The sequence below is a fragment of the Carcharodon carcharias genome, chromosome 18, assembly GCF_017639515.1.
Source record: "Carcharodon carcharias isolate sCarCar2 chromosome 18, sCarCar2.pri, whole genome shotgun sequence".
Classification (NCBI taxonomy): Eukaryota; Metazoa; Chordata; class Chondrichthyes; order Lamniformes; family Lamnidae; genus Carcharodon; species Carcharodon carcharias.
Genome location: NC_054484.1, coordinates 79,328,636 through 79,355,869, shown reverse-complemented (window position 1 = coordinate 79,355,869; position 27,234 = coordinate 79,328,636). Strand labels below are relative to the sequence as shown.

At 45.8% G+C, this 27,234-nt stretch overlaps 1 protein-coding gene across 2 annotated transcripts in view; it reads right to left on the bottom strand.

Annotated features, from left to right (window-relative positions):
* Window positions 1-26,774, bottom strand: part of si:rp71-68n21.9 (kelch-like protein 13) — an 87,833-nt gene extending 61,059 nt beyond the window's left edge. Inside the window, exon 1 of one of the 2 annotated variants that reach the window (XM_041210589.1) lies at window positions 26,626-26,774. The gene's annotated coding sequence lies outside the window, so the exon portion shown is untranslated. Of the gene's footprint in view, window positions 1-20,018; window positions 20,103-26,625 lie in introns of those variants that run through there. The other variant, XM_041210590.1, reaches the window with a different exon arrangement.
* Between the last annotated feature and the right edge of the window lie 460 nt (window positions 26,775-27,234).

The window sequence follows — 27,234 nt, the reverse complement described above, 5'->3', positions numbered from 1 at the left end:
CACTTTCCTTGGCCTATGGAGCTGGAGCTGCTGAGGTTACAGGAAGAGAGGAGTCGGATGTGCTGGACATTCTTGGAGTCACCTAGATAGATGGGCTTGGAGTGTGCACCTGCTGATCCTCCTCCCTATAGGTGCCCAGGAGCCCCAGGCTGACTCCTTGAGGAGCAGGGGTAGCTGGAGTGAGTTCGAGCTGTTGGCGGCCAACTATGGCATCAACAATGGAGTTGAGACCACGCAGCAGTACAGAAGCGAAGTCTTAGACCAAGGTTTCCATGGCAGCCATCACCTTACCAGTATTGACCTCAGTGCTTGGCATGCCGGCGCTGTCACCTTAGAGTGAAGGCAGGCAGACTCCTCCACTGTATCTTGCAATCTGAGGAGTGCAGCGGACATCCCTTCCTGATGTTCCCTACTTGCCTTTGCAGCTCCAGCAACTGAGACATGGCTGAGTCCAGAGGCTCGTCATCTGACTCGGACTCAGCAATGTTCTGATCTCCAGTAGTCCTCTAAGTATCGGGGACCTGGGAAGTCCCTGCCTCCGCCTGCTGTGGATCACAGAGTGCAATGTGTTCACCAGATTGTGATCCCAGGCTACTCTAAAGCAAGTTCCCACTGAGGTGTGTGTCCCTGCTGGTGGAGGGCATGGGTGAGCGCTGTAACGGGACTTCAGGGAGGGTGCCTTCAGATTCCTCTTCAGCGGTTTCTTCAGGGTTGATTGGAGACGCTGGGTCATGGATGCTGTCAGCTGTTTGGCAGATGTGCCTATGAAAGCAAGGGGAGATAATTAGTACATGGCAGTGGCCATGAAAGCGGACACATCACTCACAGCATGGTTGTCTGATGGATGTTGCACTGCTGAATCCTCACTTGGTAGAGCAGCGCCAACTCACCGTCAGCACAGGATCAGTCCAGATTGTAGCTGGCCAGCTGGATGGGTCTGTTTCAAAGTCTAAGGACCTTGATTTTGGGCATTCTGCCACCGGCCTGTGACCTCTCCCTCTTGTTGTGAGCCAGCTTGTCCTGTATGATTAGAGATGGGGAGAGTGTATCAGGATGCTTGCTGGGCCAGATGATAAGTATGCCTGGCCTGCGTGGGTGGTGAGTTGTCCCATGGATGGGATGAGGACTATGACGGTGAGTGTGAGAGAGTGAATGGTGATGTCCCTTGAACTGGCAGTGAATGAGGGTCCTGTGGATGTGTGATGGGTTTGTGAATGTGAGAGTGATGAGAAGAGTGACTTACCCTGGTGGAACAGAGGAGATCATTCATCCTCTTGGGGTGTCTGTCCTCTTCTGAAGAGCATTGGCACTGACCACCACTGCCAACGCCTTCCAAGCTGGATTGGTCACATTGCTGCTCATCCTGCAGCCAGAGTGGGGGTACAGGACATCCAGATGTGCCTCCACGGCATCCAGCAGTTGCCCGAGGGACCCGGGGGGGCTGCAGTCTTTTTGCCTTTGCTGGCCATGTCTCCCGGGCAGTGTTGGTGAGCTGGTGGCAATGAGCACTTAGTTAGCAGCTGCCTTTTAAACATGGCGGTCAGCTTGATGCAACGGCGGGGTGATGGCAGGCGGGTGAATGAGAGCCCGCCCGCCCACCATGGAAACGGCGTGTTTCCCGGGAATGCATAACTAATGTGGTAGGCTCGGGACAATACAGCGTGAAAATCTGCCATTGCCATCGGCAGGTGGAACACCATTTTGCCTGCCCGCTACCACACTTACTACAAGTTTGGGGAAATTCCGCCCAGAGTTTATGATCAAAAAGAGTGTATGATGTTTGTCAGGTGAATTCGTCAAGTGAGAACCAGGTCAAATACAGTAGGGTAAAGAGGCAAATAAGACAGGGAGCCCAAAAAATCTTCCACCAGCAGTAAATAGTAAACAGTAAGAGGCAGAGTGGGTTCAATTAAGGACAAAGAGGGTGATATATATTTAGAGAGTTAGGGGAAGGTTGGAATACTTATGAGTTCTTTGTATTGATGTTTACTTACCGAGTGTGTGAGCAGGTGAATAGGCGTTGGGTGGTGGGGTAATTTTGGGTGGAAGGGTAGTTGGGTTGGGTCAGGTCAGCGGGGGGTGCCAAGGTGGGGGTGTAGTGATCAGGTGGAGAGGGTAATCAAGTGTGGGGGTCATCAGGTTTTGTCGGGGAGGTAGTTAGGTGGGGGAGTAGTCAGATCTGGTTGGGATGTTTCCACGGATTAGTTGCAATTTATCTCCTTTCAAGTGCAGGTTGTGCCCTCTGTTCAGCTGTTTTGGGCAAGATGAAAAGCAGCTTGTCATGTTTACTTCTGGGTGATTCCGGAACCATCAAAAGCATAAGTAATGCTATATAATCTATTACCCCTTTTATTGTCAAGTTTCATTGCACTTATGCTCTTACCTGTGTCTAAACCTGTTCCTGCTGTATTTCCCAGTTCACACTGTCTGCTCTTTTGACTCTAATGTGCACTCACGCATCCTCACTTTCACTCTTGGTGGTAGGGCCTACAGCCACCTCATACCCACACACTGGACTTGTTCGATTAAACCTTTCCTTGTACATCTCTCTCAATCTACGAAAAGTTATTTAATCTTATCTTTCAGTCACCTTCCTCCCAATTCCTTTCTGATGGAGTGGCGTGGGATGTTTCACTATTGCTGTAACTTTTTCCTCTGATAGGGGCACAAAACAAGCAAAATTGAACTAGTCATCTTTTATACACCCCACCTGAAAGTTCATAAAATTTATACCCTCTGTTCCAGGTGCTATTTTAGTGAAAGTTGTTAATGTTTGAAGGTCATGCTGACAGATGTTTCACTTTTGCACTCAGCACAATTATCTCTAATTTATTTCAACATATTATTAACCAAGTCCTCCAATGCCTTGCTGCTTTATCAAATCCCTGGTCTACCAGATCTTTCTCTGTCCATGCTTACATAAACCCAATTCTAGGCTGATGCGAAGGAGTTACCTCAATAGCAGCTGCCCCAGCCCTGTAATGTGTCTGCTAGTTCCTGGGTGCACGATAGGGGATTTCCAGATAGTATTTCTATCTAACTTAAATTTAAACCAGCTTAATTGTGGTAAACGGGGTTTCCACTGCACTTCCGACAAAACAATGCAGTGTAATTGGAGCAGATCCAAAGAATTTCCTGGCCCTGATCTCATAACAAAGAAGAGCTGAAGTTACAAATTAATCACGTCGACCTGGCTGTGAGTGAATTAGTTAACATAAGCTGCAGGAGAACTATTTTTCCATTCTTTCACACAATGTAGTGGTCACAGCCAAGGCCAGCATTTGTTGCCCATCTTTAATTGCCCTGAGATACAACTGAATGGTTTGCTAGGCAATTTCAGAGAACAGGTCTAGCATCACAAATAGGCCAGACTAGATAAGGACAGTAGATTCCCTTCCCTCAAAGAGCATTAGTGAATCAGATGGGTTTTTATAACAATTGGGTAGACTCATGGTCACCATCACTAACTAATTTATTTAAGATTTATTTAATTGACTGGATTTAATTTTCCCAACTGCCATGATGGGATCTGAACTCATGTGCCTGCTTCATTGAGTCAGAATTACTAATCCAGTGACATATCACTATGTTACTTGTGTTCTATTTAGCCCTCTGTGGCTTGCCACCTTGACATGTTGGAGAGGTTTGTATACTTCAATGATCCCTTGAGAGATGCTGTTGGGAGCTTCTTGCTCTTGATAGGGCCATCCATGGCAGCAAGATTGTGGGGAGGTGCCAGGTGAAGTGCAGTCCAAAATCTCCTCAATGTCAGAACAGGCGAGGACAGGAAGGCTGTGCATCTCACCAGCTGTGAAGGTGGAAGAAGCCTCCAGTGGCAAAGTGGTCCTGGTCATCATGGTTCAACATGTCACCAGAATCTGATCACTAATCCATCAAGGCCATGTGAACAATAACCATTCTCAATGTCCCCAGGTTAAACAAAGTCACATGCACACTTCTACCAGGGTTCATTTCAGTTGCCAAGCCCTATGGCGATGGAGAATTAGTGATGGGCATAGGGTTGTGGACCTAGGAGTCACTTGTCAAGAATCTGCACACAGGCAACAGATGCATGAAGACCTTTGGACACCTGTGTTAGGACAGAGATGTGTTTAGGCAGCAGCATCAGTGACTGAGCTGTCCTTTTCAGGATACCTTCTGCTCACCCTAAATGAGGAGGGGGCTGGAAAAGGCAGCCTAAGAATAGATTGTCCCACTTTCTTCTGGTTGGGGAACCATACTGCTCAGGATCACCATCTTCATGGACAAAGAAAGAAAACTTTAAATTTTGTAACTTGGAATGTTAGAACAATCATGGATAATCTCTAGAGTTACTGTCTGGAAAGCAGAACTGCAATCATATCACATGAACTAACAAGACTCTAAATTGATAACACCACCCTCAGGGAGATCCACCTTCCTGGACAGGGGTGGCTGAAGGAACAAGGACTGACTGCAACACTTGCATCTACAGAGTTGGTTTTGTCATACAGAATCGAATCCTGGATGGACAGACAGAACTCCCCAGTTGGAAAATGAAAGGCTCATGGCACTTCATTTACAGTTCAGCCATAATCAACATGCCACCATCATCAGCACTTATGCCCTGACCCTTGACTCCAATGAAAATGTTAAGGAAGAGTTCTATCCTAACCTTTCACTGCCATCCCAAAAAAGAAAAGATCATTCTTCTGTGAGAGTTCACTACCAGGGTTGTCAGTAGCTCCGATGTCTGGATAGTGACTGCCCTTGACATCAAGATAGCATTTGACTGAGTGTGGCATCAAGGAGCCCTAGCAAAACTGGAGTCAATGGGAATCGGGGAAAATTCTCTGCTATTTGTAGTCATACCCAGCATAAAGGAAGATGGCTGTGGTTGTTGGAGGTCAGTCATCTCAGCTCCAGAATATCACTGCAGGAGTTCCTCAGGGTAGTGTCCTCGGCCCAACCAACTTCAGCTGCTTCATCAATGACCTTCCTTCCATCATAAAATCAGAAGTGGGGATGTTTGCACAATGTTCAACATTCGGGACTCCTCAGATACTGAAACAGTCTATGTCCAAATGCGGCAAGACCTGGACAATAACCAGGCTCGGGTTTACAAGTAGCAAGTAAGAGTCATGCCACACAAGTGCCAGGCAATTACCATCTCCAATAAGAGAGAATCTAATCATTAATCCTTGACATTCAATGGCATTACCATCACTGAATCTCCCAGTATCAATATCCTGGGGGTTACCATTGACCAGAAACTGAACTGGACTGGTCACATAAATACTGTGCCTACAAGAGCACGTCAGAGGCTAGGAATTCTGCAGCGAGTAACTCACCTCCTGACACCATCCACAAGGCACAAGTCAGGAGTATGTTGGAATACTCTCCACTTGCCTGGATGAGTATAGCTCCATCAATACTCAAGAAGTTCGACACCATCCAGGACAAAGCAGCCCACTTGATTGGTACCCCATAAAACAAACATTCACTCCCTCCACCACCGATGAACAGCGGCTGCATGTGTTCCATCTATAAGATGCACTGCAGCAACTTACCAAGGCTCCTTAGGCAGCACCTTCTAAATCTACGACTGCTACCATCTAGAAGGACAAGAGCAGGAGATGTATGGGAGCACCACCACCTAGAAATTCCATTTCAAGTCACTCACCATCTTGACTTAGAAATACATCACCATTCCTTCACTTTTGCTGGGTTAAAATTCTGGAACTCCCTGCATAACAGCACTGTGGCTTTACCTACGCAGGATGTGCAATAAATGCTGGGCTAGCCAGTGATGCCCACATCCTGTAAATGAATTTTAAAAAAGGGTTGGGAAAAGCCAATGCAAATGATGTCCTCCTGCTGGAAAAGTGTGGTCAGCATGGCCTCGTTATAATAAACACCCTCTCCTACCAGAAGGCCAAATACAAAATCACATCGAGGCAATGTAGATCAAAGCACTGACACCTCCTGGATTATATAATTGAGTCGAAGCTCTAAGTGATGTCTGTATCACTCGATGCATGCAGGGGACCAACGCCTGCTGGACAGATCATTGACTTGTTTGATTGGTGATGAATATCCACCCAGCACCAAGACATCGCAAGACCTAAAAGTCCAAGAGGAAGAAAGTGAATATCTCAGCTCTAAAGCAGCCCCACTGAAGAGAGAAATTTGAAGTGCAGTTCATAAATAATCTGGAAAATCTGCACACATCAACTCAATTCAGAACAGTGAGATCAAATAAAGTCAGCTGTACTCCTGTGTCAAGACCTTCGTCACCAGGACTGATTCAATGAAAATTATGCTGAAATATGTGACTTCTAGGAACAAAAACGAGCAACCTTCATTGCCTGGTAAAACAACCAAAGGTTGCAAGTTAAGAAGACAGCATTCAAACAGCTCAAGACTGATAACCAAAGATAAATCTGAAAGATAAAGGACAAGTGGGAGGAAGAGAAAGTCTGAGAGATCCAACAATATGCTGACCATCATGACATGTAAAGGTTTTTTGAAGCCAATAGGGCCATCTAAAGACCAAAGCAAAATGGACAAAATTCCCTTCACTTACAGGCTAGTGCTTCTCTTCTTAAAGATTACAATGCCATTCACCAACACCTGAAAGAACATTTACAACAACTCCTTAACAGCGAATCCACAGTTGCAGCTGATACTCTCCAGGCTAGCCCCAGTGTTCTGTGGTAGAATTCATGGGTGAACCACCATCGATGGGAGAGCTGCAACAAACAATCAAACAGACAAGAATCAATAGAACCTGTGGCCCTGTTGGTATTCCAGCTGAAGTCTTCAAAGCTGGTGGACTTTTGCTCACATCAAAACTGCATGCACTCATCCTACGGAGTTGGGAGGAAAAATAACTCCCCCACACCCTAGTCCGACTTCAGGAATGTGAATTGTAGCTATCTTCAAGAAGGGAGATAAAGTATGCTGTGGAAATTATAGAGATATTTCTCTTGTCAGCAGCAGGGAAAATCCTGACAAGCATTCTCCTGAATCACCTTCTTCCTGTGGCTGAGGGAATCCTCCCAGAGACGTAATGTGGCTTTAGACCTTCCAGAGGAACCTCTGAAATGGTTTGTGTTGCCAAACAAATCCAAGAAAAATGCTGAGAACAACACCAGGAACTCTGCAGACCTGGACAAAGCATTTGACCCAGTAAAGCATGAGGCTCTGTAGATTGTGCTCCAAATATTTGGATGTCCAAGAAACTTTGTCATAATCCTGCAACTGCTTCATGATGATGTGACTTAAGTGGGAGATCTGAAACAGATACCTGGACCAGAGTCAGCAAAACTGTTTGATAGTTGATACTATTTACAATCTACCTGACAATGGCTATTCATCTCATCAAAGGTCAACTTTCCTCAGATGTAGGTATTAAATACTGCTAAGATGGAAAACTCTTAACCTCAGTCGCTCCCATGCCAAAATTAAACTGATCACCATACATACATGATCTACAGTTTGTGGATGACTACTGTGTTATTGCCCACTCTGCACCAGATTTTCCAGCCATTCTCGATTTCTTTGATTCTGCTTACAAGATGCTCGACCTGCCCTTGAATGTTTCCATATCTTGGCAGTCACCTCCTTCAAAAAGCCACCATTGACGAGGAGATCCAACGCTGGATCAGCTGTGCCAGCTCAGCCTTCTACAAACTATGGTAGTGAGTGTTTGATAACAAAGTGAGTCAACAAATATCCTAATGTACAGAGCAGTTGTCATCACCACACTCCTGTACTGCCATACTGGACTGCGTATCAGTGACACATGAGAGTGCTAGAGAAATTCCACCAATATTACCTCCACTGCATCCTCCAGGTTCATTAGGAGGACTATCAAACAAATGCTTGGGTCCTTCTTGAAGCGAGCTCTACAAACATTCAGGAAAACCTCCTGCAAAAATCAACTATTTTAAAAATTCTTTAATGAGATGTGGGCATCACTGGCAAGGCCAGCATTTATTGCCCATCCATAATTGCCCTTGAACTGAGTGGCTTGCTAAGCCATTTCAGAGTCAACCATGTTGCTGTGGATTTGGAGTCACATGTAGGCCAGACCAGTTAAGGATTTCCTTCCCTAAGGAACATTAGTGAGCCAGATAAGTTTTTAAGGTAATCAACAATGGTTTCTTGGTTGCCATTACTGAGACTAGTTTTCAATTCCAGATTTATTAATTGAATTAAAAGTCCCCATCAGGTACCATCATGGGAATTGAACCCAAGCCTCCAGAGCATTTGCCTGGGCCCTGGATTACTAGTCCAATGACATTACCACTATGCCACCGTCACCTCACAAAGATGATGGACTGTGTCCAGATGACGGAAAACCGTCTCCCCTGCCAGATCCTATTTCCTCAACTCTCAAATGGCCAGTATTCCAGAGGAGGACAAAGAAAATACTTCATTGACACTCTTAAGCTCCTCAAAAGCGCAGCAACATTGACATTAATGACTGGGATGAATTTGCTCTCAATCGTTCAAAATGGTGACAACTTGCCCACTGCATCACACTCTGATTCACAACATCTTAATGATGAGGCAGAACAGCAGCAGAGAAGGAAAGAAAAGGAAGCAAATTCTGCACTCCAGATCCCACTGCCTCATGGGACATCTTGCCTCATGTGCCCAAAGATCTGTGAGTTAAGAATTGGCCTGTTCAGTCACATGAAGATCCATGGCAGAAATTCATGACCCTGAGTAGACGTCATCCTTGAATCAAGGGACACCAACCAAGACTATTTAGGTTGTTTAAGTACTGACAATACCACTTAGGCTCATTCATTTCAGTTTGTGGATTTAGTTACTTCTGTTTCATTAATTTTTATTTGGTTGCCCCTTTTTCTGAAGGAATGAGGTTCCAGACAATGATAAGTGCTGCAGACAGATGTGAGCTGTTGCTTGTTTGAGAACTCAATGGTTGGGATTTTCCGGTCCTGCCAGCAATGGGCATCATCATAGGTGGGATAGGAAGAGGAAGCTCTCCAAATTTTCCCATCTCACCCATGATGATGCCCGCTGCTGGTGGGACCGGAAAATCCCGCCCAATGTTAGATAAAAATCATAGAAACAGAGCACAGCTAATTTGCAAACCTCTGCGCATTTAGTGCATATTATTCAATGATTTTGGGTCCAGTTTTGCAATGGTTTAACACTCAGTATCCTGGATTGGTGCCAGCACGTTGAAGCAAATATTTTACAATTCTCTCTACAATGCTGCTCTTTTTTGTCAATTCTCCTAGTGTTAATTGCTCAGATCTTCTCTTCTCCAGAGGGTCATACTGGGGGACCCCCCTGAAGGCCCCATGCATGGACTGCATGGGAATTGCTCAGAAAGGTTGAACTTCCATTGAGTGATTATCCTGCATCTGGAACACTCTGAAACTCTGATTTAAAGCTGGAGACCTTGGATCGTTCTGATTTACTTAGCAGAGTAGTTACTCAGGAAAAGGTAGAAACATTAAAACCAGTTCTAACTTCTGAGTAGCTTTACTACTGACAGCACCTCCCCACCTCATGCTGAATCCCATGACTACCCCTCCCAACCCCTCTACTACTCCCTCACCCCGACCAAACCCTGACCCCCAAGTACCCTACCCATCTCTCACCACTTAACTAAACCCCGCCTCCAACTAACGCCTCACCCCTCCACCCCCACAACTACCCTCTGAACTCCCTAACCACCTGACTATCCCATGACTAATCCCCCACCCCTCAACCACCCAACTGCCCCTCGCCTCCTTATTGAATGGCAGAATAGGCTCGAGGGGCCAAATGGTCTACTCCTGTTCCTATTTCTTATGTTCCTACCCAATCAAACACCCCCATCCATGACCACCTGACCCTCCCCAATCACCCGGCCCTCCCCAACTACCCAACACCACACGATCACTTGATGCCTTGCCTGATCACCTGACACCCCTATGACCCATTCTACCCCCTTACCCTCTTACTTACACACTTACCTTACCTTGTGGTTTGTCAAAGTGGTTGGTATATTTAAACTTACCGGTTTACAGCAGCTCGTGCTGTAAAAATGGGGCATAGCTTCATTTCTTCCAACGCTCCCACACTGCACTGAATGACTCCAGGAGCAATTACACTCCACATTTCTCAGCAAGCCCAGATGTCAAGCCTGGGCGAGAAATGTGGAGCTCCAGTCCAAGATAGGAAAATAGGAGCGGAGCTGAATCTGACGGTGATTGCTACTTGGCTCAATGTTACTATATTATCCAATCCTAAGGAGTAAAAGTTTGCTATCTCCAGTGCTGTTTTCCTTAACAGAATGCTCTGTGATTACTTTGACACTACATTTTGTGTCTAATTTCCTGCATTACTTCTGTCATAAAAAACACCAGTTCTCTCAAAGCCACCATTAAAAAGAATGAAGAAAACAGATAGGAGCTGAATAAGAAAAAGTCACAATCATTAATTCCTCTGAAAAATCAGTTACAAAGAGTTATGATTACAATCCTTTGAGAACTCTGCACTCCCCTAACTCTGGCCTTTTATGCATTCTCCACTCCTTTTGCTCCAAGCACTGGCAGCCATGCCTTCAGCTGTCATGGCCTTACACTCTGCAATTACTCCCTAAACCTCCACCTCTCCAGCTCTTTCTTAAAACCACTTCTTAGCTGAAGCATCTAGTCACCACTCCTAATATTATATTCTTTGGCTCAGCATTAATTTTTTTCTAATTGTGTTCCTAAAGTGCCTTGGGATACTTTTCTACATTAAAGGGACTGTTAAGCTCTTTTTATTATTGTGTCATATCTTCTCCCTCTCCTGCCGGCCCCTCCTCTCTCTCTCTATACTTCTACTGATTTTTTAAAAAATACTTTGTTGGTGGAATATTATTGTCATGACAGGGTGATGCTATTTCAGAGAAAGCATGCCTCACTGTGTGGTAAAACAGTATAAATGACAATGATGCCTGAACTAGGCTATGAACTATATCTAGGCTAATGTTCAATCTGTTCCTTACTCATCCCTCCTCAGTGACTAGGGGCGTAGAAATACAATGACACTACAGGCAGAAAATGGGTGACAAAGCATATAATATGCTGAGTGGCATGTTCTCGCACATTCTGTGCTAGAAATGGTATTGGCACAGATATCAAAAGAGGTGTCCGGGGCCAAGGGTTGAAATAAATATTTGGCCTTTTGCATTATAAGCGGCCTGGCACTAGCTTGATCCCCACCTTTATGAAATTGGTTTGTTCTGTGTTGAGCAAAACCAAGTCTACATGTGGATTAATCACTGCAGGCTGCCATCAAATAAAGTTAAGCTTTTAAGATGGTTTTAACTTAATGGCCATACTTGAATAAATAATATTAGTGGTTGCTCAGAGATTACAGGAATGATGTCAAGGCCAATGGACAGGAATAGGAATTGAGGCCAATGCTAGCTGTCAGAGCCTAATTGAATGGGCCTTGGCATAAGTGCTGGGAGCAGCTTCCCAAAAAAATATCAATTTGAGGAGGGAGAGGAAGAGGGAGGGACAGGAGAGGAGAAACCTGAGGGTGTCCTCCTGCTCCTCCTGGCTCCCAAAGATTATGACCCGTTGCTTTGGCACTGGCTGGCTGCTCTCAAGAAAACCAAGCTGGCTATGCTTCAAGCCTCATCAGGCACAGGGATTGTTCCCTGCACCCCTGCCTGCCCAAAGATTTCTGTGTGTTCACACTTCTAGGCTTTTCCTCGACTAGTAGCGCATTTTTCAGGTGAGAAACAAACAGCCTGGAGTTGAAAATCCCCACCCCAAAACTGTCAATCACTCCATTCTGTGTAAACTCTTGCCCATTAGGGTCCATTTATGCTGCTGGGTTAAATGACCATTCCAGATAAAGAATACCACAAACCATTTATTCACTCAGTGTCAAATGGACTTATATTTAATGCTGGACTTAGAGATTCAAAAGGAATTAATTCCAGGTTTTCTTTATGCGATGCTGGGCCCTCATCTTTACTTTGACTATAATTTCATTTTGTTTTGTCTTGTATAGCAGCACTAAAAGATAATAAGTTAGAAATTGATATATGATTCATATGGTCCTGTGCCTGAACTGAACCAGTGACATGACTACTACTTTGTGGACCCACGTTGCTTTTAGGCATCCTTGGCAAGTGATCTTTTCTTTAAATTTTTTTCACAGGATGTGGGCATCACTGACTAGCCCGACATATATTGCTCATCCCTAATTGCCCTTGAGGAGGTGGTGAGATCCCTTCTTCAACTGCTGCAGTCCATGTGGTGTAGGTACACCTACAGTGTTAGGGAGGGAGTTCCAGGATTTTGACCCAGCTACAGTGAAGGTAGAGCAATATAGTTCCAAGTCAGGATGGTGTGTGACTTGGAGAGGAACTTGCAGGTGGTGGTGTTCCCATGTGCCTGCTGCCCTTGTCCTTCTAGATGGTAGAGGTCGTGGATTTGGAAGGCGCTGTCTAAGGAGGCCTGGTGAATTGCTGCAAAGCATCTTGTAGATGGTACACACTGCTGCTACTGTTTGCCAGTGGTAGAGGGAGTGAATGTTGAAAATGGTGGATGGGGTGTCAATTGGTTGGGTGAGTTGCTTTGTCCTGGATGGTGTCGAACCTCTTGAATGTTGTTGGAGCTGCAGTCATCCAGGCAAGTGGAGAGTATTCCATCATACACCTGACTTGTGCTTTGTAGTTGGTGGACAGTCTTTGGGAAGGCAGGAAGTGAGTTACTGTCTGCAGTATTACCAGCCTCTGAACTACTCTTGTAGCCACAGTATTTATATGGCTGGACCAGTTCAATTTCTGAACAATCGTAACCCGCAGGATGTTGACAGTGGGTGTTCAGCAATGGTAACGCCACTGAATGTCAAGAGGAGATGGTTGGGTTCTCCCTTTTTGAAGATGGTCATTGCCTGGTGCTTGTGTGGCACAAATGTTACTTGCCGCTTTTCAACCCAAGTCTGAATATTGTCCAGGTCTTGCTGCATGAGCTTCAGTCTGAGATGTCGTAAATGGTGCTGAACATTGTGCAATCATTAGTGAACATCCCCACTTCTGACCTTATGAGGGAAGGAGGGTCACTGATGAACAAGTTGAAGATGGTTGGGCCCAGGACACTATCCTGAGGAACTTCTGCAGCGATGTCCCGGAACTGAGATAATTTATCTCCAACAAACAGAATGATCTTCCTTTGTGCTAGGTATGACTTCAACTAACAGAGAGTTTCCCCCCAACTCCCATTGACTCCAGTTTTGCCAGGGCTCCTTGATGCCACACAAAAACAGAATTACCTGGAAAAACTCAGCAGGTCTGGCAGCACTGGCGGAGAAGAAAAGAGTTGACGTTTCAAGTCCTCATGACCCTTCAACAGAACTAGGGTCATGAGGACTCGAAACATCAACTCTTTTCTTCTCCGCCGATGCTGCCAGACCTGCTGAGTTTTTCCAGGTAATTCTGTTTTTGTTTTGGATTTCCAGCGTCTGCAGTTTTTTGTTTTTGTTTTTATCTTTTTTGTTTTTATCTCCTTGATGCCACACTCAGTCAAATGCTGCCTTGATGTCAAGGGCAGTCATTCTCACCTCACCTTTTGAGTTCAGTTCTTCTGTCCATGTTTGGACTAAGGCTGCACTGAGGTCAGGAGCTGAGTTTGATCTGGATTGATTTAGACTGAAAAAAATGATCCATATACAGATCAAGACTATTCAGCCAAATTTGTGAAAAACTAGAAAGGAATATATGCCATGAAAGTCCTGATTAGATTTCCTATCTTTAAAGGGGCTGCTGGAGACCGCCAAAGAAATGGTCAGGTATATTGTTTGTACTTTCCTTCCTGAGGAGTCAAGAAAAGCCACAGTGCTCCTTCCATTTCCACAGTGGACCACTACATCCCTGCATTTTGCTTCTACTCCCTCAGCACCTTTTCCTCTGTTACCTCTTCCAAAACTTACAGAGGGACACTTCTGGTGAGGCAGAAGGTCCAAATTCACTCGCTAGCATTGCCAAGTCAGCTTTTGGAGGCTCAACAGAGTCTGGCAGCTCACCCTTATTGATAAAATGAGGTCTAAGGCTCAGTTTTTGGATGGCTACCATATGAACAGCAAGCTACAGCCAAAGTACTTTATTGCTGGAGTGTACCTAAATGTCTTCAAGTCCATGAAAAACTTTTGATTGTGTTCATATTATGCCTCTTTATACAGCACCTTCCAAACCCACGACCACTGCCATCTAGAAGGACAAGGGCAGCAGACACATGGGAACGCTCCCACCTGGAAGTTCCCCTCCAAGCCACTCACCATCCTGACTTGGAAATATATCACCGTTCCTCCCCTGTCACTGGGTCAAAATCCCAGAACTCCCTTCCTAACAGCATTGTGGGTGTACCTACACCACATGGACTGCTGTGTTTCAAGAAGGCAGCTCACCACCACCTTTTCAAGGGCAATTAGGGATGGGCAATAAATGCAGGCCTAGCCTGCGATGCTCTCATCCCATGAACGAAAAATATGTCATCAAGGTTAGTTTTTCAATCTGAATGCTCTCAGTCTGCAGTAAGTTACTTTTGGTAAGTATGAAGTATGAAGAAACAAGAGGATGTGGTTTAGTGCGGTCACTATGTTCTGGGCTCCTTGCTGAACAATCTTTTCCATCTTCACATAATGCACATCTGTTGCTGTATAATCTACAGCTGACAACAACAGTTTAAGAATACTTTGTCTTCTAATAATTAATTAAAAAAGACAAAGAAACATTGCAAGTGCAAATAGATAATATTCTAGGGGAGAATTTTCTCCCTGTTTGGGGGGGGGGGGTGGGGGGGGGGTGGGAGCGGGTGCGGGCGGGTGCCCGCAATTGGCTGCGCGCTGCTATTTTATGTGGGCAGGTCAATTAAGGCCTGCCCAGCATACTTCACAATTCTCGTGCATAGTGGGAGCGGGTGGACCACGGCGGGCGTGCTTAGCCCGCTGGGTCCAGTGGTGACCCGGAGGCCTGTATAAAGGAAGGCCTGGCAGCTTTGGAAAGGTTGCTCACAATGGCTGGGCAAAGGGTTGTGCAGAGAGGCAATGTTGGCGATGCAAGTCTGGAGGGTAAGACATCGGGGCAGGCCAGGCTGGAGGGTAGGACATCGGGCAGGCCAGGCCACAGGGTAGGCCAATGGGACAGTGTGCCCCTCGTTTTTCAGATGAGTGCCTAGCTGCCCTCCTGGAGGAGTTGGCAGCGCAGCGGGAGGTCCTTCCTCTGAGGGAAGGGAGGCAGAGGCCTCTGCAACTGGCCAAACATGCGTGGGAAGAGGTGGCCGAGAGTGTGAGCTCCCGTGATGTGGCGCGGCACACATGGCTCCAGTGCCGTAAAAGATTGAATGACCTCCTGCACTCGGGAAGGGTGAGTACCATGTTGTCTCAAGTCACTTAATGCAGCCATCACCCTTTGCCCCAAACCCGCCCCCCTCCCCACACCCCTGTCAACTCTGAGTACAGTAACATCACTGAATCCCTGACAGCATGTATCCCTCACTGGGTGTGACAGCAGAGATTTCCCATGCCCAGTTCAGCCTGAGAGGGTTGAGATAGGACGTGTTCTGCATCTGCAGCATGTGTGACACTGACACCCAGAGTATAGAATGGGGGTGAAAGTCAAGGCAGAGTGCTGGAACTGGGAAGCATGTCAAAGTCAGGGTACTAACATGCTGGGAGGGGAACTTCCAGTTGGCGGGGCACCAATCCATCTGCTGGTCTTTGCGCTCCACATGCTTGTGCCTCCTTGCTTAGCAAAGCGACACCTTCTGGTGCCACACATGAAGGAGGCAGCATTTGGGCAATGGGGCCGGGGGGGGGGGGTCAGCCCTGGCTTGTTTGTGTGAGCGTGTGGCAGCTGCAGGGTGATGAAGAATTGGAGTTCTGCAATGTCCCACTCTGGCTGGGTTGGGAGTGATGTGATGGGAATACAGGTACAAGCTGGACTAATCAATGCTCTTCTCTCCTATTCAGGAGAAGATTGCACACAATGCATCAGAATGAATGCATACTGGCAGAGGGTAGGCCCAATTGAGCATCCTAACAGCTTACGAGCAGCAGACCATTGACCGTGAGAGGCGCCATGCCCCCAGGTCCACCGATGGCGGTGAGGCTGGGGTGCCAAGGGAAGTATGTTTGGCGAGCACTCAGGTCACCATGTGTATCCCAGAAGCCATGGCACTGTTGAATGCTCCGTGATTGAAGTTAGCAACATGGGTTGACCATTGATTATGGAAGGATGAGCGCATAATGATCTGGGGGAGCGGCATGCAAGTTGACATTGTCTGCACTGTGACTAATTTCTTTCTTTCAGCATCACTGGAGCAAGGCCAGGAGGAAGAGGCAGAGGGGCCCACCTCTCACCCCTGAAGCCCCCAAGAAAATCCACTCACCAGCATCACACCATCTCTGCTAAGCAGGCACCAGCGCAGGTACTAACACCTCGGTGGGAATTAGATTATGGGCTAATGTCCTGGTGCGCGATGGTGAGGGAACTACACACTCGTTTGAGGTGTGGGCAAAGGCAGAGAGTGCCCAGGGCGCTGGCAGTCAGAGGACTGCAGGGGACCAGGTACTTGCTCGGTCAGTGGCTAATGTGTCTCTGGAGTCGTCCGTGAGGCAGCGAATGCTGGAAGTGCAGCAGGATGTGTGGGAGGATCAGGGGGAGATACATGAGGCTATGCATGGCATGGTGCCCATGCTGGAGGAGTCCATGTGGAGCATCACTGATGCAATGAGCCTCATGGCCGAGCATCATGCTTCCTCCATGGAGAGAGTGGCGACTCTCATGGAGAGGCTCCTCCAGGAGAACAATCATTGCTTCTTGGGTTTGCACTCGGACCTGCAAGCCCTCACAACGGCATTGACCTCACCTGGTCATTGCCAGTGTGGGAGATGGTTTGGGCTCCAAGTATCTATGGTAAGCAGGGAGGTCTGAAGTGACCTCATGTCGGCGCAGCAGCTGCCTGTTATCTCTGCTGGCTCCTCTCAGGGTGCTCCGGATGAGGGCAGCAGCTCCTCCACCCCTCTTCCAGTGACCATGGGATCCAATGAGGCTGCTGTGTTACTGCCCGCTCCCTCCCAGGCAGGGCCATCGAATGCTCTACGGACCAGAGGACGTCCACCATGGTCATCAAGGCCAACAGGACAGCACAGTGAACAGGCTGTCTCAGATGACAGCGCCAGTGAGGGGGGAGCACCTAGATGTAGCACCCATAAGCGTAAATTTAAGGCACCTTAGACACACCACAGGCTTCTCACTGGTGCTTTAATGTTGGTCCACAGTACTTATTCGAAGACTTGATGTGATGTCCAACACCGTTTTTGTTTTGCTTTATGAATTTACTTTTGTTTACTCAATAAATTTTGACATGTTGCCATGCCTCAGGGTTATTCCTTACTTCTGCATGTGTACAGGAAGCCATGATGTTATGAGTGAGTTGTTTGACATTGAGCTTGATTGACAAGGACCTTAGTTAATGTTATTATCCAGGCTGATTTAGCACTCAGGTATCGAGTGCGGGGCCTGCAGCCCTAGCGTGTGTTGAAGGTCCATCTGTGGTGTGCTAGCTGAAGGTTCTTTGGATTAAAGCCTCCCGGGTGCCCCTGCCTCCCTGGAGTATGCCCGGGTCAGCGTCTACCCCCTCAGCATTCTCCAATGCGTATTCATCCTCGGACTCACTGCTGGACTCATCGTGTGCAGCCGCAGCCACTGTGTCCACGTCTTCCTTGTCCACTGTGTTGCCCCTTTCCAGCGCCAGATTGTGGAGAGTGCAGCATGCAACCACTATCAGTGACACACGATCTGGGGGAGTATTGCAGTGCACCCCCTGAGCGGTCCAGGCATTGGGAGCGCATCATGAGAAGACCGATGGTTCTCTCCACGACAGCCCGTGTGGAGGCATGGATCCTATTGTACCGCTGCTCAGCCTCTGTTTTTCAATGGCAGAGAGGCATCATGAGCCACCTTCTGAGGGAATAGCCCTTGTCGCCCAGCAGATATCCATCCAGCCAAGCCGGAGCACTGAAGAGCCCCGGCACCTGGGAGTGTCTGAGGATGTTGGCATCATGGGAGCTGCCTGGGTACCTTGCACAGACTTGTAGAATCAGCATCCTGTGATCACACACTAACTGCACGTTCATGGAGTGAAAGCCCTTCCTGTTGACGAAGGCATCAGGCTCACTGGGCGCCTTGATGGCCACGTGTGCGCAGTATATAGCACCCTGGATACGGGGGAAGCCAGCATTGGTCGCAAAGCCTCTGGCTCACTCAGACTGGCATCGTCCCAGCAGTGGTGGATGAAAATCAATGCACACTTGAACAGAGCATTTGTCCCCTGCTTGACACAAGTGTGGACAGCTGATTGGGAGGCTCTGCAGAAGTCACCCACTGAGCCCTGGAAAGAGCCGGAGGCATAGAATTTGAGGGCTGCTGGCATAGGGTTCCCCAAACACAGTTTGGGGAGATCTCAGGGCCTATCATCTGACAGATATAGCTAACTGTCTCCCTTGAGAGATGGAGCCTCCTTCGGCACTGTAGCTTAGACGTATTGAGGTAGCTGCTTCGCTGCCTGTATACCCTGACAGCAAGATATTGGCAACTTCTGCGGCCCCTTCTGCCTTGTACTTCCTGTTGGCCCTGCACCCCTTGTGCCTATGCCTCTCCACCCAAAGGTGGCTTCCCTGGAAGCCTCCTGCTCCCTCTGGCCCTCCATTCCTCCTCAGAGGAGGTGCCTCCACAATCCTATTCCCAGGTTAAGGGAAGGCTTCCTGAAATCTGCAGGCCCCAGAACTGATTTCTAGAGTCCTAACCAAGGCTTTCACTCCTGTCCTAGCAGCTGAGTTTTGAAGTCTTTCTGCTCACTCAGGCAAGTAAAAATTACTTTCACACTTAAATACCTCAAACATCACATTTGCGATCCCACTCACCCCTCTTATCCCACCTGTGGATGAGGTTTATACAAATGTCTCCTACCCCCCCTGCTCATTGCACCCATGCAATGTCCTGAAGTTCGCATGGGCCCCGAAAAATCGAGATCAATTGCTGCCTCAAGGGCCTTAACTGGGCCGTTAATTGATGGCGGGCACGCATCCGAACTTACAGTGCACCCGCCTTCCCAAATATTGCGATGGCGTGTGGTGAGGTCGGGTCGCTTGCCCGACATCACCGCATGTCATTTTACGTATGGGTGTGCGGGTCCCGCCCCCACACACCAACGGGAAAATTCTGGCCGTGCTTTCTTTAAAAGTTTGTGTCAATTTTTACTTTTTTGTTGCTGTTTTCATTTTTGTGATGTGTGCCTATGTTTTAATTTAGCAATTGTCCTTCCTGCCCATCTTCTCCAAATTATCAGATTACTAACTTATTTATTGCATTCACATAGTCCCCGCTCAGAGGTGTGATTGGTAAACATGTCAGAATCTTGCACTAGTATATATCTCCATTGACTTATAAACAGAATGACTGCGTTTGGAAGTATATCACACATTGTCAGTTACAGTGGCTTTGTGACTCCAAAAACACAAGGCAACAACTTTTTTAACTGGGCTATTTGGCGCACGGCTGTTTATAAAAGTACAATTCGATAGGCAAAGTTTACCTAGATCATTGGACAGTTATATAAATATAATGGCTGAGGTTCAAAAAATAATTTTCCCTTCATTTTCTAAAAGTGTTTACAGCAAACTAATTACTTTCAAACTGTGGTCACTACAGTTTTGGAAGCAAATGCCACAGCCAATTTACCCATAGGATGAGATAAATTCCTTTCCCTATTCATGCTATATCAACCCCTACTCCAGTAATAGTGCAAAACCACTCCCAATACTGTATGATCTTCTTTGTTTATACTGTAACTTGATCCTAGAGCACAAGGGGTGATAGGAAAATAGTTTTGCAATTGCCACATCTAAAAATACAATTGCACATTGAATCTGTCAGCTTTAGAAAATAGGCATTAACATGAGGTTTAAATCAGATTAACATTCTGAAAATACTACAACAAAAATATTACCTGTCTTCAGATGCTGACTGAATTAATAAGTATTTTAGCTCTTTCTCTTAATGCTCTGCAATACCTGCTGCGAGCAACATTTCAGCTGTCTGGGTGAAGGGCTGCCTTCCCACTCCTGGACAGAAACCGGCCTTTCTGAATTGAAGTTACTTCTGATCCAGTGCTTTTCTGTTTTGTTGACAATGCATAAGTGTAGCAGCTGGGTTAAACTGGGAGCCCTAGGGATTATGGAACACAGGAATACAGTAATTCCCAGAAGGCTAATTGTGAGTAAAAACTGTCAACAAGATGGCAAATTTTATCCATGTAACAATGACTGCACTGCAAAAACAAAACTGTCATTGCATAGAGAGCATATTATTCGGGTGACCAGGGTCCGGTGATAAGGCAACGATAAATGCAAGTTCATGCTTCCAGTTCCTGGTGACTATAGTCACACTTTGGCTGCAGCTTTAGCCAACTTATTACATAATGTACAGCTACCTGCACTCAAAGCACTGTTTTATAGATCCATTGGTCTTCAAAGAGAAATAGAAAGCCAATGTAATCCCTTGTTAGTGCTGGGTTAATGTTCACAACTCTGTACATTAAGCTGCAGTCTTGTTAAATTGCTTCTACAGCCAGCTGAGGAAGATGAAAGTTTGTTGATATAACTTTGTGAAAAAAGAACAATGCTTTTATAATTTGAAGCAGGTTTATCAGATGAAAATACATTTCTCACTTAGTAAGGAATTTTCAAAGTGCAGCATCAGAGAAATACTGGGAGATTTTTAAATCCCATTGATCATTTGTGCTTTCCCTGCTCCTAGTTGATAAACACCAAATGAAAAAAATGTAGTATCGTTTATTTTATGGGGGAGTTTATCAGAGAATATTAGGAACGTAAAATCTGAATATTCATGAAGTGCAGATAAAGTTCAGTCCCAATGGCTTGGTTACAAGATTCCCGAGGCTGCCAGGAAATTAAACAAAATGGAGGTTAAATTGGATAGGAACCACAAATGGTCGTGGTGATTGTGATGTGCTATTGACCCATGCCTGTTTGTTGAATTGTGCAGGAAGCACAGTAAATGAGAGCTGCCTGCTGATTTGCATGATTGCTGCTTGCATCTGACATTGCTCATGCTTTTCATTAGCCCCTCATATCAGGAGGCAGCTCAATATCCGGAGTGGCTAATGCTACTTAAAGGCAGCCTCTTAGTATGGAGGTACATTGTGGCTGCAGGAAGTGTTGGGAGTAATTTCAGAAATGAATCTCTCCTGTGAAAGAGTGAAAATTTGCTGTAAGAGACCATGACCAAGTTTTTCAAACCCTGCACTCAAGATCTTAGTGGAAAGGAAGAGAGACGTCCTGTGTTTGCAGAGGCCAGGAGGCCGACCTGAACCGGACTCAAGAGGCAGTGGGAGGCTATATTGGTGGAGTCCAATGCCTAGAACCTGGAGGCAATGCAGGAAAAAGTTTAATGACAAGTTGACAAGATAAGTGAGTTTATTTTCAAATGACAAATACTACCAACTATATCACTGGCCTCAATCACTGATTAAGTCACCCCATCACCCGCCCATCATCTATCAGGCCTTGACCCTTTCACTCATATGCTTTACTTCACCCTTATACACTGAAACTTGTTGCAAACCTTGCACATCCAACTCACAGCTTGCATACAATGGCAGCTAGTCAACCATGGTAGCCAACTCATCTAGACAAATTGCAGGACACTCACTGACATATCTCCCTCTCTTTTGCAGGAGAAAGTGGCACATAACAGCAAGCATACTGGGGGGAACAACAGTGCTTGCATGTTTTATCACCCATGGAAGAGACAGTACTGACCATTGTGGGAGGGTGAGTCACTGAGGCTGTGGAATGATCGATGATGTCAAGGTATCTAATGCTCCTTCACTCACCCCACTTCTCCCTCCACCCCTAGCCTCTTTTGAATGGAGCTGTTGATGGTGTAAGCAGTCGATCTCACTTTCTCCTCTGTTCTTACCACAATCCAATCATTGTCTTTCTTATTTCAGATTCCCAAGAACTGGAAATTGATCAGTCAATGGTAGGACAGAAAGAAGACAGTGAAAATGGAAAGATATCGTTACACAATCTTATACAGTTGTAGCCATCATCTCAGATACTGAAACTGCATGAATTTTAGTGGCTAGGATAGAGGAGGGATCTGCACGTGGTGAAACAACAGGCACAAGTGCACTGGAACCAGGGCAAGGAAAAAGATAGCGCAAGTGTCTTTCCTGAGGGGTGAGATCACAAATGAGATCTGCTGTAGAGGACTCGGGTGAGGACTTCAATGGGGCAGGCTACAGAAAAATGCCTGTGTACAGCCAAATGCTTGGTGTATAGGACAAGTTGCCAGAAAGCGTACTCTATAGCAAGGAGTATGGAAGAGACCATGGCACAGGGCTCTGTGCAGAACTTGGAGCAGTTTGGACCAATGCACCCATGGAACCAATTGCATTGTCTGATGAAAAATGTCACATTATGTTCCTTCCATTGCAGCACAAACAGCTTCCATCAAAGGTCTGAATGCTGCAGTTAAAGTTCAAGCAACCGCCTTACAAACCTAAATTGCTATTCTCATGGCTCTGGTTACTAATGTCCAAAGGGGCTCCAAGACTTCACAACAATTCATCAATCTATTCTCCAATGGTTTAGTAAGATTGCTGAGGTGCTGCCCCAGAGAATGGAAGTGGCATTATGGAGCATGAATCCTGTTGTCCTCCCTCAGGATGACAACATTCCAACTCCCACCCCTGCCACTCTACCAGTGCCTTTGCTGTTGCCTGTCAGCCAACCAGCTGCTTCAGCCCAAGCCAGGTTAGGGCAGTCTGAAGCCAGGCTGTCTAGGCCCACAGCTCCTTGGGGTTGCCCACCAAGATCATTTGCAGAATTACCTGGAAAAACAGCAGGTCTGGCAGCATCGGCGATGCTGTTTTTGTTTTGGATTTCCAGCATCCGCAGTTTTTTGTTTTTATATTTTTAAGATCATTTGCAGACCACACAACTAAAGGTCAGCAGCATTCCACCAGCCATACTGCAGCTACTGATAACACATAGGAGCACTAGGCAAAGACACACACTAGGTAGGCACTGAGGGGATGCACAAGAGTGATTAATTTATTTTTATTTGCAGAATGTAATAATTACATTTATAAATGAGGGTTTGAATGTGCAGTTTCTGGTGGTTTTTATTTTTGTGTGCTTTGAAAGAGAACAATTTGATGGTCAGTGACAGAGGAAAGGTACAGACTGTGGAACTGTTGAGACTGGGGAGATGCTGTTGTTGCAGGTATTATTCAGGAATTGTGATCCCTACAACCCAGGTTAGAAAGCATGTGTCCATGTTGTACCCTCCTCTTCTTCCTCCACCTCCTATTGCACATCATCCCCTCCTCCTTTTCTTCCTCATGCTCCTGCTCCTTTGCTTGTTAGCTGGTTAATTTTGGCAAGGGCCAATCCTCATAATAACCAGATTGTGCAGCATATTGCTACAAATCTTGGCTCCCATTCAGCTGAGCTCTTCCAGAGTGGTTCAGCCATTGCTTGAGGCTGCAGATGGTGTGCTCCATAATGCTTCTTATGGCAGTATGTCTCTCAATGTAAGACTGTTGTGCAATTTTAAGCAAGTACAGGAAAGCTCCAAAAATGCATAAAATTGCACCTGTAACCAGAAGAAATAATGCAACAACTAACCTATAAATGGTTCATGGATCTCTTCAAATAACGCTGTTTGGGTCTGGGGGACTTTTCATTCCATTTTAACATTGTGTTCAGCCGTGTGAGGTTAAGATGGGCATAGGCTCAGGATGCAAGCATCACTGCAGTTTGCCTACACATACAGGGAAATGGATGGACATTCTGTCACTGGATCAATATGGATCAAATACTGTCCTCCCCGGGAGGGAGAGATTTGCTCTTGGGTGGAGTTTGAAACAGGTGATGGAGAATCGATGGCCAGTTTATCATTGAGTCTGATTTTCTGTTCCGAGGTATCAGGTTAAAAATAATGGAGACCAAAGAAACCCACCAACATTTGTAATGCAGTTCCAGCTACAGAGAGCTTCTTTCGTTACATAGGAAGTCATGAGCAAAATATTGTATTGTGTCTATATGTGCACAGAAATAGACAAAAGTGAAACATTGGGCGGAAGTTAATGCCCTCTCCCATGTTGAGTTTGATGGGGGTCATGTAATCATGCAGGCACATTGTGCGTAAGGACCTTGCTGTCTTCTCACCACTGCCCTTGGATAGCCTTCCCACCCTATTGTCAATTGAGGCCCTTAAGTGGGTAATTAATGCCCACCTAGGGGCATTATGCAGCTGCTGCTGGTATTCACTCAGTTGTTGGTGGGGTCTTGCCATGCGGGAAGCTCAAAAAAGCAAACCCTGGCATGTTTACTTGCGAGATCCCAGTGTTGGGGTTGGGCTGGGTTGGTGGGGGCGGGTGTCCCGCATTCAAAGGGACTCAGTGCCTTATTTAGGTCCTTGACATCAGTAAAGGCAACTGCCCAGCGCCACCCCCCACTCTTGCTGCTGACCCTCCTCCTCCCATCCCCATGACCCCCCTCTTGCTATCACTCACCTGTGTCTCGGCCCATTGGCAACGCTAGGCCTTTGGCTTGTAGTATCAGCAGCAGCCACTGCCTCCTCTGTGGTTCTGCTGGGCAATGAAGAGTTCCCAGTGGGTGGAACTACTGTCCATGGTGTTATGGGGTTCCAGGAAAGCCTGCCACTGTCCAGTGATAGAACTTCATTTGGTGGACCTTCCCAAAATGAGGCAACATGGAGTTCTTGCCTGCTCTTCAGCCTGAGTGCGAGATCCCATCACCTCCGTTAAATACTGCCCATCATCTTGTTGACACACAGATCTTTTCACCTCTTTTATTTGAACTAGAGTCAAATGTTTCTGCAAAATTTCACATCAATTCAAGTGCTGAACTTGGGGCAAATCCTGTAACTTAATGGGCATGTTTCATTTTTGCTAAGAACTCCAAGACTGGAAGGAACTACCACAAGCATTGGATAAGCCTCAGTTAGAATACTCAGAGGTTGGACTGAAATGCCATCACAAGATCTTCTGGATTAGACTGTCAGCAATAGGACTGATGCACCATCAGGAGGCTACATGCAGTCGCAACTTTGCTAAAGTGATTGCACTGTTGTAGAAGAAATCAGATGCACCATTGCCCCTAAACCTAACGCTGTGTTTCATCCATAGGTGTATAGTCCTTCATGAGTTAGAAAGGGATCCAGTTCACAGCAAATGGGGTATCAGAGTTACAGTGGACAAATCACTGGCAGCTTTTGTTAATAGAACTGTAGTTCCAAATGACAGTCATTTGCTCATTGCAGACCAATACAGCTAAAAATAAAAATGACATAACCCACCACAAAACCATTTAAATGATAGAATAGAATCATAGAATGTTGCAACACAGTAACAAAATCATTCAACTGTTGCATCTGTCAGCTCTCAGAAACAGCTTTCCATTTGGATGTATTGCTCTGCCCTTTCCACATAAATTTTTCAGCTTTTCCTTTTCAAATATTTATCCATTTCCCTTTTAAACACTGTTACCCCAAAGAGCTGTGGATGCTCAGTCAATTCAGAGATCAACAGGTTTTTTTGGACACGATGGGAATCAATGGACATGGGGATCATGCAGGAAGGTGGAGTTGAGGTGGAAGATCAGCCATGATCTGAATGGTGGACAAGGCTTGAAGTACCGGATGACCTGCTCCTGCTCGGATTTCTTAAGTTCATGCATTCATTTGGATTCTGTTTCTACTGCTGTTTTCAGGCCAATACATTTGCTTACAAACCTCCATTTAAAAATTCCCTTCTCCTTGCCTCTCTTTTCATTCTTTTGCTGGTGATCATACATTTATGCTACTAAGTCACAAACTTACTGGTTAGTCCAAGTAGTCTTCGTCATTTATTTAATCGAAATCTCTCATGATTAGATCTTTCAGGTCTCCTCTACACTTCTTTTGTTCAAATGAAATGAGTCCCAGTTTTTAATCTTTATTCATAACTAAAGTAACATGTTGTGGTGCCCTTTATGGTGTCTCCTTAGTGACTCTTTTCTGCAATTTCTCCATGAGGCAGAATTTCATGGCCCTGTCGTGATGTGGACGGAGCTGGAAAATGCAGTGAGCCATTCAAAAAATCCACTGACCTGAAAATCCCGCCGGTGGGAGAGGCCATAAAATTGCAGCCTATGTGCTTAAAATTTTTCTTTAAGCAAGATTTCCAAAATTGAACACACTATTATGAATAAAGTCTAATTAATATTTTTATAGGTTAGCATTACCTCTTTGATTTGAGTCTTGAAGAGAATGTAAAAGCTTCAATACTTGAAGGCTATGATCCCATTTATTCTATATTTCTTCAAAGACCCTCTGGACTAAGAATTATGAGTTGATATAATACATTCCTTTAGTTCCAATTGATAGAAAAACGGTACAATTGTAAGATCAAATGCATTTAAAAAATATTCAAAAAGTAAGAAACAGCATGTAGCAATATCATGGTTAATTACTTTGTATATAATTTCATGCTTAATAATCAAATCTGGAGAACTGCTTACCAGTGATGCCCTGTAGGTACTTTTAAAAGAGAATTTGTATTTCCAGAACAAAACCTTCAATTTTTTTCTAGGCCTCTTTCATTCCAAGATTGAAGCCATGCAACAAATGGGCCGAGAACTAACTAAGTGCAGCAGTTATCAGCACAGCCTGAGTCATATGCTAACGCTGTGGTTTCTGACGTCTGCAAAGAGCATGCTGCTACAGCGGTTGAAAAACCCACAAAATATCAATAGGTTCAGCAGGGTATCTCTTTGCACCTGTGCTCTGAGTATAACAAGGGCCAAATTTGGGGCTGCTATCTTGTTCCCAAAATAAGCCTGATAGTTGTCCAACCCAATGTTGGGTTGGGCTATTTTTCAGGTGTCCTTGCCGGCACCTGTTTAGGTCCCCTTTGCCAAAATTAAATACTGTAGTACCTGTTCTGTTTAGGATTCTTAAACAATCACTGTGACAATCAGTGACAACCAACAAAAGTTAAGCTTTTGCCTTTTAAAAAAATCCAAAAATTGTTCCTATATAGCCAGGAAGTGCAGGAGCGCTCCTCTGATCCCACAATTTCTCCTATCACACCTCCCACTATCTATTTCCAGTTGCCTCTTACATTTGGA